Genomic DNA, 18,604 nt, shown 5'->3' with positions numbered 1-18,604 from the left:
CGTTAGAACCTTCCTTAACACAAGTTTAAGGCAAGTGATTGGAATTGGTGCTTCAGGAGACATTTATAGACCAGCTCTGATCTAGGTAGCTTCATTCAAGGAAATGTCAGAGTTCTACATTTTCTGGGAGTCTACACTGGTTTATGTTTGGATATTCTAACTCTCTTTCTGTCATGACTTTTGTGTATTACTCTCCAAATGGCATCAGTTTCCAGCCTAGACTTAACTACAAGTGCTGCATGTAGCTACCAGACATCAAGGAACTTTCCAGTCACATGCAGTTTTAATATCATAATAGGATGCCATATAATAGTAACTGATGCCATGGAATAGTAACTGACTTTTAATCAGTGTTAGCTAGACTTTATTAGTTTGAAAAGTGAACTATATTCAGTCTTTTAATTTTTTAAATGATTTCTCTTTTTATAATTTTATTTATTTTTGTCTGTGCTGGGTCTTCATTGCTATGCATAGGCCTTCTCTAGCTGTAATGAGTGGGGTCTACTCTCTAGTTGCAGTGCGTGGGCTTCTCATTGCAGTGGCTTCTCTTATTGTGAAGCATGGGCTCTAGGGCACACAGGCTTCAGTATTTGCCACACGCAGGCTTAGTTGCCCCATGGCATGTGGAATATTCTGGGACCAAGGATCGAAACTGTGTCACCTGCATTGGCAGGCAGATTCTTAACCACTGGACCACCAGGGGAATCCTTAGTCTTTTAATTAAACGTCTCATGAAAAGTCTATTGTTTGGACAAGAGGCATTTTTCAGATTATGTACCTTAGGATACATGCCCCTTGAGTCAAAACAAAGGCTGTGAGTGTATGTGTGAGAGTGTATGTGTGTGTGTGTGTGTGTGTATTCACAATTGAACTAATACTAAAACCATTTACTGAGCACTTACTATTTGCTGGATATTATGGTAGTTATTCTAAATATATTTGAAATATTTTTCAGGGCTGCTCTAACAAAATGCCACATTAAATAGCTTCAAGAATAGGAATTTATTTTTTCATACTTCTGGAGGCTGGGAGTCCAAGATCAAGGTGTTGGCGAGTCTGGTTTCTCCTGAGGCCTCTCTCCTGGGCTTGCAGAAGGTTGCCTTCTTGCTGTGTCCTCACGTGGCTGTCCTCTATGTGTAAGCATCTGTGTGCCTCTGTGTCCTCATCTCCTCTCCTTATAAGGACCCTAGTTAGTTAGATTGGATTAACTAGGGGGACACCCAAATGGCCTCATTTTATAACTTAATCACTTCTTTAAAGGCTCTATCTCCAAACCATTCCTAGAGATTAGGGCTTCAATATATAAATTTGGGATGAGGGAGAGGGAGACACATTCAGCCTCTAATGGGTGTTGAATTCTCACCACAGTTTTTATAATAAAGGTACTGTCATTATCTCCATTGTAGAAGTAAAGAAATAGTGGTTCATAAAAGCTGAGTCACTGGCCTGATGACTTCCATGTAGCAAGCCAAGCATACCACTTACATGCTCTGTATTTCTTTTTCAGTGTGTGTGTCAGAGATATCATCTAGGTTTTGAAGTGAGTTTGAAAAGGCCCATTGAAATTTCTGGATTCCTTTAAAAGAAGGTGTATGTAGCCATGTTGCTAAAAGAGTTTCTGCCACTTTGCAGCGGTGTGACCTCTGGCAGGTTACTTCACTTCTCTGGCCTTTGGTTTTCTAGTCTACAAAATGGGGTGATTAATCAAACCTACCTGAGAGGGCTGTTATGAAGAGGATGTGAGATAATCCATATAACATATGTCTGTACATAGCAGGTATTACGTAGATGTTAGTAGCTATTATTATACATGATTATCGTCATTCTGAGAAAGATGCATTCTCAGAATGGGACCAAATGATTACTATCATTCCATTTTAACATTTGAAAGTGATATTACCTGCTGGTTATTTGGATCTATATATTATCATAGTTTTAAATATTATCATCTTCAACACATTATGTCATTTTATATCAGTAACATGTCAGAGGCTGGTATAAAGTGTCAAAAAGGATTTAACTCACTGGCTGTGTGTCATCAATGTGACACAGCTCTGAGGATCAGATCAACAGTACCTGCTTTTAACACACATTGGACATACCTGGGTGGTTTCCTTGGAGTCAGGTGACATGCTCAGCTGTTGCAGCACCAATTTTCTGGGGAGTTCAGAAAGACCATAAGAGATGATCAATACTCCCTAAAAGCTAACTTTCAAGTAATCCCATTGCAAAATGGCTCTGCAGTCACTCCATCATGCAGAGGCCTAAACTAGGCAAATGGAATGCTGCAGAAAGAGTCCCCCCAGAGCCCAGCTGGTCCACTGGATGCTATGTGGCTCCTGTAGTCTTCTTTTGTTGGGTTGCACTGTCATGGGTGCCAGCTCTCTGGAGTGATGCTCTTTGTAGATGCTACTAGACATCCAATACTGCAAATCATGCTGCGCTGCAAGGCCTTATCCATCTCGTCTAAGGTACTTTTACAAGTATTCTTCTAGGTTAAATTCCTAGCAGTAGAGTCGCTGGATTAGAACTTATATATATATTCAGAATTTGGATTGATACTACCAAAGTGTCCTTATAAACAGTCAGACCAATACATTCTCATCTACAGTGGATGAATGCACCTCTTTGATGTTATCAAGTATTTTTATCTTTGCCGACACGATAGGTAAGATCCATTCTCCCATAGTTGTTTTGACTTTAACTATCAATATCATTGAGCACCGTTTCATGCATTTGTTCCCTGTTTGTATTTTTTACTTCTGAGTGTGAATCGCCTATTCATATCCTTTGTCCACTTTTCCACTGGTATATCTTTCTCCACCTGAATTATATGGACCCCTCTTCAATCGAGGAAATGGGCCCTTAAGGCAAATATTTCCTTCAGTTTACCCTTTGTCTTTTATCTTTGTTTACAGTATTTCAGACCATCCTAAGTGTTTACACGTTTTTAAATTTCTCAACACCCAGGAAATTTGTTGAGAGTTGGACTACATCCCAAGAGCCATCCAAGTCTAAAGAAGATGCCACAAATACCATCAACTACAAAATGAAAGGACTATGAGTCCAGTGGTGGATTTTTGTAGACTTTAGCAGGTGAGTGAAAGCCACTTCTATTGTCTAGGCCTTTCCAAGGATTCTGTCATCTCTCCTGTAAAATACTCAACTCTGCCTTGTATTAGCAGAACAGTCAACATTACAATCAAAATATGATTTTTCAAATGTTTTAAAAATGTTTTTATTAGTTATAAAAGTAACATGGCTCCCTACAGTGATTCAATTTTTTAAATCTAACAGTAGGTTCTGGGTTTTTAATATCTAGGCTCTACCCTTCCACCATGACTACCCTTTAGGAATGTGCTGGACAACTCTATCAATGTTTGGGGTAAAGGAAGATGATTGATGAAAAAGGATGAATCTCCCTTAGAAGACCTGATGAGTTCAAAGATGCTCTAAGACTTCTTCACGGGGAGGAAAAGAAAGTAACAGCTTTAAATGAAGATATTAAATGACTTGGAGGCAGCTTTATAGAATTTATGATATAGTTTTAAACTTTTTGGAAAATATGGATCCTCTTACCTATAAGCTTTCTCCTCTCTAAAACTTAAACTATTAAGGTGAAAAGTGAAAGTGGCATCGGACTCTGTGACTCCACGGACTATACAGTCCGTGGAACTCTCTAGGCCAGGATACTGGAGTGAGTAGCCTTTCTCTTCTCCAGGGGATCTTCTCAACCCAGGAATCAAACCAAGGTCTCCTGTATTGCAGACAGATTTTTTACCAACTGAGCTATCAGGGAAGCTCAACCATTAAGGTAAAAAACTCAATCATCTAAATTAGAGATCTTCAAAACTTTATGTGCATATGGATCACTTGGGCATCTTGTTTAAATGCAAATTATGTGGTTCTGTTGGGGCAGGAGGACAGTGGTTTGGGCAGGACTGAGATTCTGCATTTTTAACAAGCTGCTTGTTCCCAAACCTCTCAGTAGCTGGGCTCTAAAATACTTTTGTGAACACATTCCCCTTACTCATTGTAGTATTCTATGTACATATGCACATGCTTTATATATATCTTTATATTCTTGCTTTCTAAAACATTAATTGAGAAATAGGCCATTGTTACAGAAACCACAATGCACTTCATGAAAAAACATTGGGCACAAAGGCAAAACAGTGACAAATTGATACTTTCTTGCTTGGTCACGCCTGATTTAAGGAAATGAACCCCAAATAGGCTATGTGAATTGGAAATTGACTTCAACCACATTTAAATTGTTGTCTTTTAAAATATTAGCAGTTGAGTGTGTAAACCAATATTTATTTTCTAATCAAAGGTTTGTGGCAAATGGTTTATAAATGAAAGAAATGAGGGAAGAATGCTTTGAAATGTTTCTCGTAATAGAAATGGAAATAGGATATTTTATTTCTTTAAATGGCAGGCACAGGCTTCAGCTAAAATTCATCCTGCTCTTGAAAGAGGAAATTATATGAAAAACTGATCATAGTATAAAAGCCTAGGCCAGCACCTCTCTGCCAGCGATCATCATAAATATTTTTCAGCAGAAAAAAAGTTGAAGATCCAGCTACATTAAGGAAGAATCTATTAACAGAATAATTGTATACTGAGGATCCCTTTAAGAAAAGCTTCCAAAATTCCATTATCTTAACTGTCACTCGCCACTTTGAGTTGTCTCAGCGCTGTGTGTTTTCATGAATTACCAGAGCTGTTTGTTTTTTCCTTTATCAGTCATCACCCTGTCAGCCGGGCCATTCATAACAACTTTTGGCAGCTCATCAGGAGAGTTCAGAGCTTGAATAGGACCCTATCAACTCTCACACCTCATTGTGTGAAACTGTTTACCAGCACTGCCTTTTTCTGTAAATATTACAAGCAGAGCCCTGAAAAGTGGAGATGCGTGAAAACAAAATGGACAAATCTTGTAGCAGTTGGTGGAGATGGCAGATGGGGGTGGGGTGGGGGAAGTGACTGAGAATTTACAAGTACTCATGTTTCCTTTATGGGGCTGAATTCTACCTAGTCACTGGGCTTGAATTCTTGTGTATGCTGGTTAATTAGACAGCATTTAATTTGACTTAACATTGGTGTCAGTTTGGTGAAAGTGAGGCTCTGTAATTAGGGAGTACAGACCGGGCTTCTGTCACAGTTCTGCTCACTTCCTCTAATTTAATGCCCCCCTTTCCAGTGTATTGTCACCCTGGATGTGTTGAGTTCCCTGCTGTCTTTTCTGCTTGACTGGTAACAAGGTGGCCCTCATGAACACCAACAGCAAATGGACTGACTCAAGTCTCCTGGTCTTAACAGCCTGAAGTTCTGCCAGATTCACCCATCAGAAACAATTTCCTCTTGAAAACCAATGTCAGTAAGTCTCTATGGAAGCTAATATCACCAACTTGCAAATGGGTATGATTTTTTGGTTATTGTTGTTCTCTATTTTTACTGAAGTTATATATGCACAGATTTTTGAAGGGTCAAGTAGTTCCAGGTTTTGTGATTAAAAAATTAAAAAATTAAGCCTTCTCCCCAGCCTCCCACCCTACCCACCAGGGACAACCACTTTCAATTCTTATAGCAGATTATTTAGAAAATAATGTCACAGGGAGAAATAGGTTGTTTAGCTTTACCAGTGTTGGGATGTTACATAAATGAAATCATTGCTGTGACTTGCTTAAGCCTTTACCATGAAGGTGGATTTTCTTTAATTACTTTTTTAAAATCAAGGTACAATTTATATACAATGAATGCACAGATTTTCAATGTACCATTCAATACATTTTCAGTTCAGTTCAGTCACTCATTCGTGTCCAACTCTTTGCGACCCATGGACTGCAGCTGCCAGGCCTCCCTGTCCATCACCATATATATTTTAATGAAAGAATATACTGACATAACTGTACATCAAACTGCAGAACATTTGCAATACCGCCAAAAGTTCCTTCTAGATCCTTGCAATCAGTCCCCTTCTGTAAAGCAATCGCCTTTCTTATTTCTTTCACTGTAGATTAGATCTACCTGCTCTGGAACTTTCTGTAAGGCATTATATATCATGTACTCTTTTGTTCCTGACTTCTTTTGCTCAAAATGATATGTTTGAGATTCATGCAGAAATTCTTTTTAACTAGAAAGTAGTGTTCCATTGTATAAAAATATTGCTGTTTGTTTATCTATTTTCTTTATTGATGCTCATTTGTTTCCACTTTGGGGATGTTTTTATTATTGATTTGTGGAAGTTTTATGCATTCTAGACAACAAGCTCTTTGTCAGAAATTGACTTTACAAATCTCTCTCCCAGTCTGTATTTTATCTTTTCATATTCTCAGTGGTATTACTTGATGAGAAATTTTAAATTTTGGTTATATCCATCTTATGATTTTTTTAATGATTTGTGCTTTTGATTTGTGCTTATGATTTGTGCTTATGATTTGTGCTTTTTCTATCTTATCAAAGAGCTCTTTGCCAACCATGAGATGATGCAAATACTCTTCTATGTTTTCTTTTAGAAAATATTGAAGCTTTCTAGTTTCAGATTTTACATGAAGGATTCCTTTCCTATCTAAATATAATTTTTGTGTATGGTGTGATGTAGAGGTCGAGGTTCTTTTTGTTTTAAATATGAGTATACAATTGTTCTAGCATCATTTGTTGCAAAAACTTTCCTTTCCACATGGGTGTGTGTGTGTGTGTGTGTGTGTGTGTGTGTGTGTGTGTATTTCAGGACTTTATTCTGCTTCACTGACTTTTTTATCTTCCTTATGTAAGTAACAGCATCTTAATTATTGTAGTTTTCAGCACAATTTAAAAGTGCAAGTTTTCAAAATTTGTTTTTCTTTCTCAGGTTATTTTTACTATTTTTTTAGCTTTTGCATTTTCATGTACATATATAATCAACTTGTTAATTTCTACTAAAAGCCTCATGGAATTTTGATTGGGACTGCACTGAATTTATAGATCAATTAGGGATGAACTGAAACTTTAGCAGTATTGATTTTTCCCATCTTTAAACATGTTATATGATTTAACTTTTTATTTAATAACTTTCTACAGTATGTAGCAGTTTTAAGAATATAAGTCTTATCTATATTTTCTTTGAGTATTTTATGCCTTTCCTACAAATGTAAATGAATTGCTTTTTAATTTCATTTTCTAATAATTTGCTGGTAACTTTTTTTTTTTTTTTTTTTTGCTGGTAACTTTTGAAATATAAATTTTGTATATTGACCTTAATTCTTATGACTAAATTCACTTTTCAGTTCTAGTTGTTTTTTTTTTGGGGGGGGGTAGATTCCTTAGAGTGTTTTCTATATACAATCATGTCAACTGCAAAAGAAAAGACTTTTGCTTCTTTTTAATTTTTATACTTTTATTTTTTTCTTATATTGTTGTGCTAGATAGGGATTCCAGTATATTGTTGAATAGATGTGGAGACATTGAGTATCTTGTTCCTGAACTAAGAAGCATTCACTATTTCACCACAAAGTATGACATTAACTGTTGTTTCTTCGTATATGCCCATTATCAAGTTGATGAAATTCCTTTCTTTTCCTAGAGTTCTGAGTTTCTTTTCATGAATGAGTATGCCATTTTGTCAAAAATGTTTTTGCATCAATTGAGATTTTTCTTCTCTTTGATTCTGTTAATGTGATGAATTACAACTATTGATTTCATAATGTAAAACCAACCTTTAATCCCGGCATAAGCTCCATTTATTAATAACATTTGTTCTTTTCATATAACATTGAATTTGATTTGTTAACATTTTATTGAGGACTTTGTATATTTATTCATGTAAGATATTGGTCTATAATTTTCTTTTCTTGTAATGTCTTTGTCAGGTTTTAATAACAGGGTTATGTTGGCCTCATTAAACTACTTGAAAAGCATTTCCTTCTATTTTCTCAAAGAGTTTATATAACACTGGTATTAGTTTTGTCCTTAAACCTTTGATAGAATTTGTGAGTAAAGCCATCTGGACCTGAGGCTTTCTCTGTTGAAAGGTTTTTAATTATGAATTCAATTTTGAAAATGGATATAAAGCTCTTTGAATTTTTCTATTTCTTCTTGTGCTAATTTTGGTAAGATGTTCTTTTTGAGGGATTTGTCCACTTGTTCTAAGTTGTTGAAATTATAGGCGTAAAGTCATTAATGTTTCTGTCTTCTTGGAGAATTGAATCCTTTTTCATCAAGTAATAAGCCTCTCTATCACTGGTAATATTTCTTGTCCAATCTTGTTTTGATATTAATAAAGCTACTTCAGCTTTCTTTTGAGTAGTGTCTGCATGGAATATCTTTTTTCATTCTTTAATCTATTTATGTCTTTATATTTAAAGTGGTATTCTTGTAACCAGCATATAGTTGACTCTTGCTTTTTATCTAATACAACAATCTATCTTTGATTTAGTGTAGCTTACATTTAATGTGATTATCAATATGGTTGAATTAAAATCTACCATCTAACCAGCTGTTTCCTATTTGTTCCATTTTGACTTTTGTTTCCTTTCATTTTGCCTCCTTTTTAATTAACTGAGCATTTTCTATGATTCAATGTTATTTACATTATTGAATTAACATGTACAATTCTTTTTAAAAAATTGAATGCTTTAGGGTTTACCATGTACATCTTATCTAATCAGTCTAGTTTCACATTATATCCCATTTCATGTCTGCTATAAGAGTGTTCATTGGAAGGACTGATGCTGAAGCTGAAACTCCAATACTTTGGCCACCTCATGAGAAGAGTTGACTCACTGGAAAAGACCCTGATGCTGGGAGGGATTGGGGGCAGGAGGAAAGGGGACGACAGAGGATGAGATTGCTGGATGGCATCACCGACTCGATGGACATGAGTTTGAGTAAACTCCGGGAGTTGGTGATGGACAGGGAGGCCTGGCGTGCTGCGATTCATGGGGTCGCAAAGAGTTGGACATGAGTGAGTGACTGAACTGAACTGAAATGATAAGGACAATATACCCCCAATTTCTTCTCTCATCTCTTGTTCTGTTTTTGCCACATATTTACTCTTACATATGCTATAAATACACAATATTACTCTTTATGCTTTAGGTAGTTATCTTTCAGAGCAACTAAAAGCAACAAAAAATTAAATTTGGACTTTGTTTACCTTTAGTTATTCCATTTCCAGGGCTCTTAATTTCTTTGCGAGGATTCAAATTTCTGTCTGCTATTATATGCTTCTGTCTAAAGCACTCTTTAACATTACTTATAACATTGATCTACTGGCAATGAATTTGCTCATATTTGTTTTATGGTTTTGGTTCAGAAAAGTCTTTATTTCCTGTTCCTTTTTGAAAGACATCTTTGCTGGGTATAGGATTCTGACTTGACAGGTTTTTGCTGTTGTTCAGCTACAGAGACCTCATCCCTTGCATAGTTTCTGGAGAAGTCTACTCTAACTCTTTAATTTTCATTCCTCTATATGCTGTGTGTCTTTTTTCCACTGGCTGCCTTCATAACTTCCTTTGTCTCTGGTTTTCAGTAGTTTCTACGTAATACGCATATGGTGTGGGCATATCTTGGGGAGGGGAGTATTAATTCTGCTAGGTGTTCTTTGAGTTGTTTGGTATCTGTTATTCATTTTGGAATATTCTTGAGTATTATTTCTCCTTATTTTTTCTTCCTGGGATGCCAATTACACATAAGTTAGATCTTTTGTTGTTGTTTCACATCTCTTGGATGCTCTATTGTGTTTTTCCAACCACTCTCTATCCTTCCGCACTGTTCTGCAATCCATGTCAGAACTGGTATAAACCCAGTTTCCATACATGTGAGGGTTTGACTGAAGAAACTTTATTGCTGTTATATCCTCTCTTATTCTCCAAATCCCTATGGGTTTATCCCTTTAAAAGGTTGTTTTCTGGGACTTCTCTAGTGGTCCAGTGGTTAAGAATCCACCTTGCAATGCAGAGGACTTGGGTTCAAGCCCTGGTGGTGGAACTAAGATCCCACATGCCTTGGAGCAACTAAGCCCACATGTGGCAACTAAGACCCAATCCAGCCCAATAAATAAGACTGTTTTCTGCCATTTTAGTGGTCTTGGGAGGGAGTGAAAGTAGATGCACATGGGCAGTCTGCCATTCTTTACCTGAAGTCAACTGTGAATTTCATTATTTAAGTTAAACTTGGTGGTGGTAAGGAACTAAATTTCCTATTATCTTTGAAGTAAGTCAATCTGTTATATCATCTTTCTCATTTTAAATCACTTTTGCAGTCTCAAAAATAAGAGAAAAGAATCACAAATAATGAGAGCTAACATCTATTTAACATTTACCATATGCTAGTGTTATAAATGCTATTAACGAAATTTTATTCTCATAACATGTTTATAATATAGACAAGCTGTTTTTTTTTTCTTTTCATTTTTACAGGTGAAGATAAACTGAGGCACAGAAGATTAAGTAATTTTCCCTAAAATTCATAAATAGAAAATGACAGAACTTGGTTTCTTAACCACTATATTCTAACTGCTTCCAACAGATGGGAAGATGGTGGCTTTTAGGTACTATCTCCGTTTTTGTTCTCTGCAATCCTTCATGTATTACTGTTAACTTTCCAAGAATCTTAATCTATTAATCAGCAAGTACATATTCAGTGCCTGTTATGTGCCCAGAATTGTTCTGCTCACTGTATAACGGTATGAAGAAATACAGCCAGGCCATTTCCTTCAGGGAGTTTACATCTCTCCAAGAGAAGGCCCCCACAAATCTGAAAATAAGCTTAATGTACAAAGTGGAACCATCATTCAGAAAAATGAAAGCTTGATTTGATCTGGGTGCTCAGAAACCATGAAAAACTCATTAAAAACCCTGATGGTTATTTAAGAGTTTACTTAGCTTCTGGCTTACCTGTGCTGCCTTTCATCTCTTCCCTTACCTTTTTTTTTTTTTTTTTTTTTGCAGCCTAATTTTAGCTATTGTACTGTTCATAAATATTTCTTCCACAGAGCAAATTTTAAAAAATCATTTATTTATTTGGCTGCATTGGTCTTAGTTGCAGCACAGGGAACCTTTGTTGCAGCACGTGTGGTTCTCTTGTTGCTACACACATGTTGCAGTGTGTGTGGGCTCAGTAGCTGTGGCATGAGGCTTAGATACCCCACAGCATGTGGGATCTTATTTCCCTGACTAGGGATCGAACCCATGTCCCCTGCATTGGAAGGTGGATTCTTAATCACTGGACAACCAGGGAAGCCCTCACAGAGCAAATTAAGAGAATTGTTTATAAGCTCAAAACATCTTTGTGAAAGTTTAAAGTGGGAAGAGTCTCAAATTCTTGGTCATAGTGATATATGGATATATATATATATATATATATATATATATATATATATGTATATGTGTGTGTGTATATATGTATATATATATATAAAGCTTTATAGATATATATACTTTTATCTCAACTACCTCCTTTCCTTGTCAAGTTACATAACTAAGAATGAACATGTGTTAACATTAGGTGATCTCTGTTATTTCTGGAATGGCAGTGAGTAAACAAAGGGTTCATTGATGTAATATTGTCTTTAGGTTGGCTAGCAGAGTAACTGCCTCCCAATAAAAATCTAGCAAATTTTTATTGTTTCATGGATTGAATGCATGAAATTAAAGAAATCCTAGGGTGACTCTTTTTATAGATGATGAAGAAAATCCTCATGAGTTTATATTATAATTTGAAGGGATTTTCCTAATGCAATACATGTCAACACACCTTAGAGAAAAAGCTGTCATTGATCTATTATCCTGACACCAAATCTCTTTTAGGATTAAGGGACAGGATTCATTCACAGTGTCAGACCACTCCCTCCCCAGTGCAATACCTAGCAGACATTAGGTATTTGTTGGTTGGAAATATTTGTTAGGTGAAAAAATGAATCATTTGACAGTCTCTAGTTTGATGGTGAAGAAGTCTAAGTGCTCAATAACCACTTCTCCCAGTGGTAGGTTCTACACAAAACTAACAGTAACAACAGAACAGTGTTTTAAGAGAAACTTGATAATGTAGCAGTCAGACCATGTACTTTGAAGCCAAGCAGACTAGAGTCTAGTCCTATCTCTGCCACTTAGGAGCTAGCATGTGACCCTCAGGAAGGTTGCTTAACCTCTTCAAGTCTCAACTTCCCAATCTTTCAACTGGGAGCAGTAACAGTATTCCATATGCTTGTTGTGAGGATTAAAAAAGATACTCTGCACTGTGATGCATTACAGTTAAGCGCTCAACACACGGTAAATAAACTTATTATTCTATAAGGATTTTAGGAGTTGAGGCTGTGGCCATTTGGATCTGTAAAGAGTATTGACAACAGTGGGAAAATCTAAAACAGAGGAGCTTATATACTTTCCGTGTTTCTCTTGTCTTGCTTTAGGAATTTTGAGTGATGTATGTTTGGTAATATGAGTATGTGGAAGGACGCAGAGGTGCAGTGGGACAGGATCTAGAAATTCTTTCTACCTTTAGAGAAATGCCCTCTACCAAGGATTTATGCTAACAGGGCCCACAGGCCCACCCTATCAGCTGAGGATGAAAACAGCCAGAGACAATGGGATATGACACAGTAATGAGTTCTCATTTGTCAGGTGTCTACTTGCCGATATGGTCTAAGGATATGGTGTTCAATAATTTCTAGAAATTGGTAATAATGATACCATTTACACGGCAGCTCCTCTGGCAGTTTTCAAAGTGCTTTCACATACACTGTCTGTTTAATTTCCACCACAGTGCTGTGAGGAACCTGAAATAAATATTATCATTCCCATTTTATAGATGAGTAAATATATTCTGAAAAATGAAATGACCACGTCCAAGGTCACACAGCTGCTCAGTAATCAACCTCAGATTTAAACCTGAGTTCTCACTCAGGGGTCATTAATTTTTTTTTTCCATGAAACTAAACAGCTTGTTTATTCTACATAACTCATGTAGTATTTTGAATATTAAGTGTACTTGCACCTGTGTTCCCTGGTTTAGTCGGTAAAGAATCTGCTGCAATGCAGGAGACCTGGGTTCAATCTCTGGTTTGGGAAGATCCCCTGGAGAAGGAAATGGCAACCCACTCCAGTATTCTTGTCTAAAATCCTATGAGCAGAGGAGCCTGGTGAACTACAGTCAATGGGGGTTGCAAGAGTTGAACACGACAGAGCAACTAAATCACCAACACGTACCCCTGCTAGACCTTTAAAGATTTGTGTTCATAAGGTCATTTAGTAATAAGAATCTGCCTGCAATATAGGGACGCAGGAGATATGAGTTCACTCCCTAGGTCTCGAAGATCCCCTGGAGGAGGAAATGGCAATCCACCCCAGTATTCTTGCCTAGAGAATCCCATAGACAGAGAAGCCTGGCAGGCTACGGGCCATGGGGTGACAGAGTCAGACACGGCTGAGAGACTGAGCATGCACACATGGAAGAATAGCTCACCTTCTGTGTCTTTTTTGTCCTACAGAGAACAAAATTTGTCATCCGGATACACCTAGTGTTTAATGATGTCAGTAAGGAAACAGTCCACCCTTTGGTTAAAAGACTCTTGAGTCTGCAAGGACCACTGGTTGTCCAGAGGAGGCCATGGCTATTCTGGTGAAGCACAAGGGCATGGTCATTTTGATCAGTCACTCTACAGAGGGTCCAAAGCTGTGAAGCAGAGTAAACTCAGGACAGACAGCTGGAATCCTGGGAGTGTAACCTCACCAACAGATGAGGTAGTGATGGATGACTCCTGGTTATAGTCTTTTCCCTTTCCCTCTCTCAATTTATATTCTGAGTTGTCACCTAGAATAAATCCTATAGCTTCTAATTAATGCACTCATTGTCTTTGTTTTGAATGGGAAAGGGAAAAAATATGTTCATACCCCTGCTGGCAGCATACGAAGTAGGCCTAAAGTGGAATATCTTTCTCCATCATGAATAACATTAATCTCTGTAGTCCTCCAAAGTAACTAATTGCCCCAGAGTTGAATTTCTGTTTGTATGGATGGGTGGTATCCTTTATGAGTTTCCGGGTGACAGTTTGTTGCAGGAAAGATTCTCTCCAGAAACCCTTCTTAAGATTATCATCAAATTCCTTAATCAAGAAGGAGAAGTCAAACCGGTTAGGCTAGATGCACAGGCAACCAGTTGGCAACAAACTGAGCTCATCAGTCCTGGATTCTTTTTTTTTTTTCCCATTTATTTTTATTAGTTGGAGGCTAATTACTTTACAATATTGTAGTGGTTTTTGTCATACATTGACATGAATCAGCCATGGAGTTACATGTATTCCCTGTCCCGATCCCCCCTCCCACCTCCCTCTCCACCCGACTCCTCATCCCCCCTCCCACCTCCCTCTCCACCCGACTCCTCTGGGTCTTCCCAGTGCACCAGGCCCGAGCACTTGTCTCAGGCATCCAGCCTGGGCTGGTGATCTGTTTCACCCTAGATAATATACATTCTTAACTGTCAGAGAGGATGGGTGGATAAAGCTACAGCGGGCTGGTTGTCCATTACAAGTCTCCCAAAGGGAGGGGAGCAGTCACGCCACAGTTTTCTTCTATCCTGAGCCTGTCTTGTGTTGTTCTAAGTGTGTGAGTATGAGCTGCCTGCACACACCCATACCCTCTGAGGAGATGATGATGGGAATGGTGAACCTGAAGATGCCATGGCCACTGCGCCCTGTTCTCAACAGAACCTCCTTTTGTTCCAACAATAACAATTTTCAGTAAGAAGAATCATTACATTTTACACATTTCTGTATAAGGGCTTGGAGAGATACCTTACTTTGTTCAAGGTCACGCAATTATTAAATGGCAATGTAGGAATTTGAGCCTGGGTCTGTCTGCCCCCAACTCAAGGCTTTTGAGCATCACTCTTATTGTCTCTACTGGGATAATGGCTTCCTTGTGGTAACTGTTAGAAGCTGGAAAATGTGGGCCTGAGGGAACTTTTCAATATGAAATGCTAACTCTTTGCCTACCAAGATTCTTATTTTTAAAAACCCAGAGGAAGTTCATATTAATAGATTTATTTAACATTTATGTACAATATTTACATTTACAAAATGCTTTGCAGTGTAACAGAATGGGCAGAAATTTTTATTGCGGCATATAATTGTCTTTTCTTTCATATTCATTTATTCCTTTGATTTATTTCAAATGTTCTCCACTTGGTCTTCTGAGATCATGTACAATGGTAACAAATTTAAAATAAGATTAATAAAAGATTATTTTGTATCACTCCTAGGGAAAACTGAGCAGGGCCATGCCATTCTCTGTTCTTGATAAATGTTATGCAAAAGCGCATAATATCGTCCCCAGCACACTGCCTGTAACACCAGCTGTGCTTATTCATGGTGCTTTGAAACTGTATTTGGCTCCTATTCCTCATTTATTTTGTGGAGTTTGTTTTCTGCCCTTCAGCTGGTTGGGGCGCTCCATATTTGGGATGATAAGCTGCTGTTTGTCATCTGAAGAGGCTGCACTATGGCCTTTCTTCACTGATCACCAAGGCAGAAACCTCTGCAGACTTTTCTCGCTGATGATTCCCTCTGCTGGAAAGCCTTCTTCCCCAGATGGTCCCATAACTACTACCTTCTCTTCACGTGGGCCTGAGATCAAATGGCACCTTCTCCAAGAGGCCCTGCCTTGACCCCAGGTCCCAAAGAAACTCCCCCATCAGTGTATCCTGGCATTCTCTTTTATTTTCTCTTTTAGCATGTAAGATTCTTTAGGAAAAACCCTAGAATTGGACTTCCCTGGTAATCCAAGAATGGTTAAGAATCTTCCTGCCCATGCAGGGGAACATGGGTTCGATTGCTGGTCCAGGAAGATGCCACATGCTGCGGAGAAATGAAGCCTGAGCACCACAACTACTGACCCGGTGCTCTAGAGCCTGGGAGTTGCAGCTACTGAAGCCCTCACGCCCTACAGCCCATGCTCGGCAACAAGAGAAGCCACTGCACTGAGAAGCCTACACACACAATGAAGAATAGCCCCACTCGCCACAACTAGAGAAAGCCCGTGAGCAGCAATGAAGACCCAGCACAGCCGAAAATAAATAAATAAATAATTTTAAACCCCTAGAATTCCACTGTTTGATAAGAATAAATGTATATAATAGTTGTTGATAAGTTAATATTTTGTCATTTTTTAAGTTGCTAAGGAATCTCTTTAATATGAAGTACTCTGAAGGCTTACAACACATTGCTTATCTTTTTAGAGTCAGATCATCACTTTGGAGGGCATACAAATATATTGCTAGGGAAAAATGTCTGTATTTGGTTACCTTACAGGTTCTAAATCTAAATAACTTCAGTGCATTATCAGAAGATTAAAATTTTACTCTCAAAAAGTTTTTCTCATCCTTGTATATGTGTGTGTGTGAATATTAATTTTTTTTTTTAAGAATTGCAGGTAGGGTGCCTAACTAAACTGTGGTTTAGAAAGACAAGTGTGGAGGTCTGCCCTGGGAGGGAGGGTTGGGGGACAGACAAGACTGGGTAAGCGGTTCTTGACCCTGGCTGTATGTTATTAACAATGATCTAGTCTACCAACCAGGACCAGTAAAAAATCAGACCTTGGAGGGTAAGCCCAGGCACTAGTGATTTTTTTTTAAGTCTTTATTGAATTTGTTATAATAACGCTTCTACTTTATGTTTTGTTTTTTTGACCCGGGGCATGTGAAATCTCAGCTCCCTGACCAGGGATCAAACCTGCACCCCCTGCTTTGGAACACAGATTTTAACCACTGGACTGCCAGGGAAGTCCCGGGCACTAGTGTTTTTTTTTTTACCACACCACATCAATCACTAGTGTTTTTTAAACTGTGCCAGGCGATCTGATCTGTAACCAGGAATGAGAGCCCCAGATTAGCAGGCTGCTATATTCCATTCTTGAGAAAAGTGAGTGACCAGGGTAGCCGTTGTCAGCCCTGCCTCTCCCACGCCTGCCAGGTAGAGGCGCTTGATTCTCATCCAGCTCTGACCAAACCTGGAAAGAACTTAGGATCCCCCTCTTACCTGTGGGCAGTTTCTGAAACGGGTCTTGCTGTCTTCAACAATGTCCAGTGAGCCTGGTGGTGCCATCAGGGCTCTCCACTCTTTTCCCTGTTTCGATTTCCTTTTTTTTTAAAGCTGTGGGGCTTTTGGAGTCTTAGATCTTGGTTCCCCCACCAGGGGTTAAACCTGGGCCCTCCGCAATGAAAGCACAGAGTCCTAACCACTGGACCACCAGGGAATTCCCCTTTTTTGATTTCCTATTTGGTCTCTAGCTGTTCCCCTGGACCCTCAGCCCAAACCTCCGCCAACTCCTCTGTTTCTGGCTACTCTTTGCTTAGCTACTGCTGACTTCCGATTCATGGTGGCCTTATACCCCACGTCCAAGCTGCCAGCTGGGGTCTGGCTTCAAAGAGATGAACTACCCAGAACCACAGTGGAGGCTCCCTCCCGATTCATTCTAGCCTGGCAAACTCAGCTGCTGCCAAATCCCCCAACAGGGCAATCTCCTTGAACATGGCCCCTCAACATGGCCTTCGAATTCTTGGAGAAATAAACCCCTCTCTCTGAGCAGGAGGCTGTGTAAAGCCATGTGCAAGGGGCCGGGACACAGGGAGGGGTGAAAAATGCAGGCCATTAATGAAGTCAGCCAACCACAGATGGAAAGCAAATAAGGGAGATATTGATTGAGCATTTCTAGGAAAGAAGCAAAAACTGTGTGAACATCAGCTCTACGGGGAGTTTGATTCAATCTGAGGTGAAAATAAGGTGACAAAATGACAATTGTGATCATGTTGCCATGAAGCATCCAAAAGTTTGGCAACTCGGGTGTGAGTTGAGAAAGGTGTATGAATTATTTAGACAAGTTAACATGGCAACTTCAGAGTGCTGCTCACAAGCAGGAACCAGGGGACAGAATGGGCTCAGATGAGATCTTGGCAAAGACTGGGGGGCCTGCCATGCAAAGCTGCCTCCTCCCAGGAAAGGAATGGGGTAGTCAGGTCTTCAGCAACTACAGTGGGGTTCTTGGGAGCCTCTGTGGACTTGGTTGTATGAAGCATGCTCAGTTCATCTTTTTGTTTCTGGTGTAGTGGCCTCAACCCTCTGAATCTCCTCTCCTTAATGCATGCACTCAGGCAGATTGTACCTCCCTGCCCCTTTGAGACCTGAGAGGAAGGGTCATACATCACTTCCTTGTGGAAGTCATGAAGAGCCACCACTGTATTTTTGATGTTATTGTTCTCTTTTCCTCTGATGATGAATTGTCAACCTTGTGTTGGGATGGTGGCATCGAAAAATGGTAGAATCTTTGAGTCCCTGGGTGACTAAATTAAGCACAGCCACCTGCTGACCCACAGTGGACAGACACCATGAAAGAGACATCAATCTTCACTATGTTAAGCCACAGAGCATTGGGGGTTGTTATTACTGCAGCAGAGCCCAGCCTATCCTGACTACTGCAAAGGTTTTCCCCATTAAGGTGCTCCTGTTAACTCCCTAGAACTTTTACTCATCTCCAGCCTGGTAAAGTAGAAGGAGAGGGAAAAGGTTTCTGGCATTACTTTTCTGTGCTCATCTATGGTGGATGCACTCAAGGGGATGGAGAATGGAAGG

General features: G+C 38.9%; 1 long non-coding RNA gene across 1 annotated transcript; it reads left to right on the top strand.

The window, feature by feature from the left end:
• Positions 1 to 4,391: 4,391 nt before the first annotated feature.
• Positions 4,392 to 14,279, top strand: LOC136160986 (uncharacterized). The gene is made up of 3 exons (XR_010661676.1): positions 4,392 to 5,424; positions 10,404 to 10,534; positions 13,472 to 14,279. It is a non-coding gene; the product is annotated as an uncharacterized lncRNA (long non-coding RNA).
• Positions 14,280 to 18,604: the final 4,325 nt, after the last annotated feature.

The sequence above is a fragment of the Muntiacus reevesi genome, chromosome 2 (genome assembly GCF_963930625.1).
Source record: "Muntiacus reevesi chromosome 2, mMunRee1.1, whole genome shotgun sequence".
Taxonomy (NCBI): Eukaryota; Metazoa; Chordata; class Mammalia; order Artiodactyla; family Cervidae; genus Muntiacus; species Muntiacus reevesi.
The sequence above is the reverse complement of the archived record's forward strand: the minus strand, read 5'-3'. Positions and strand labels throughout refer to the sequence as shown.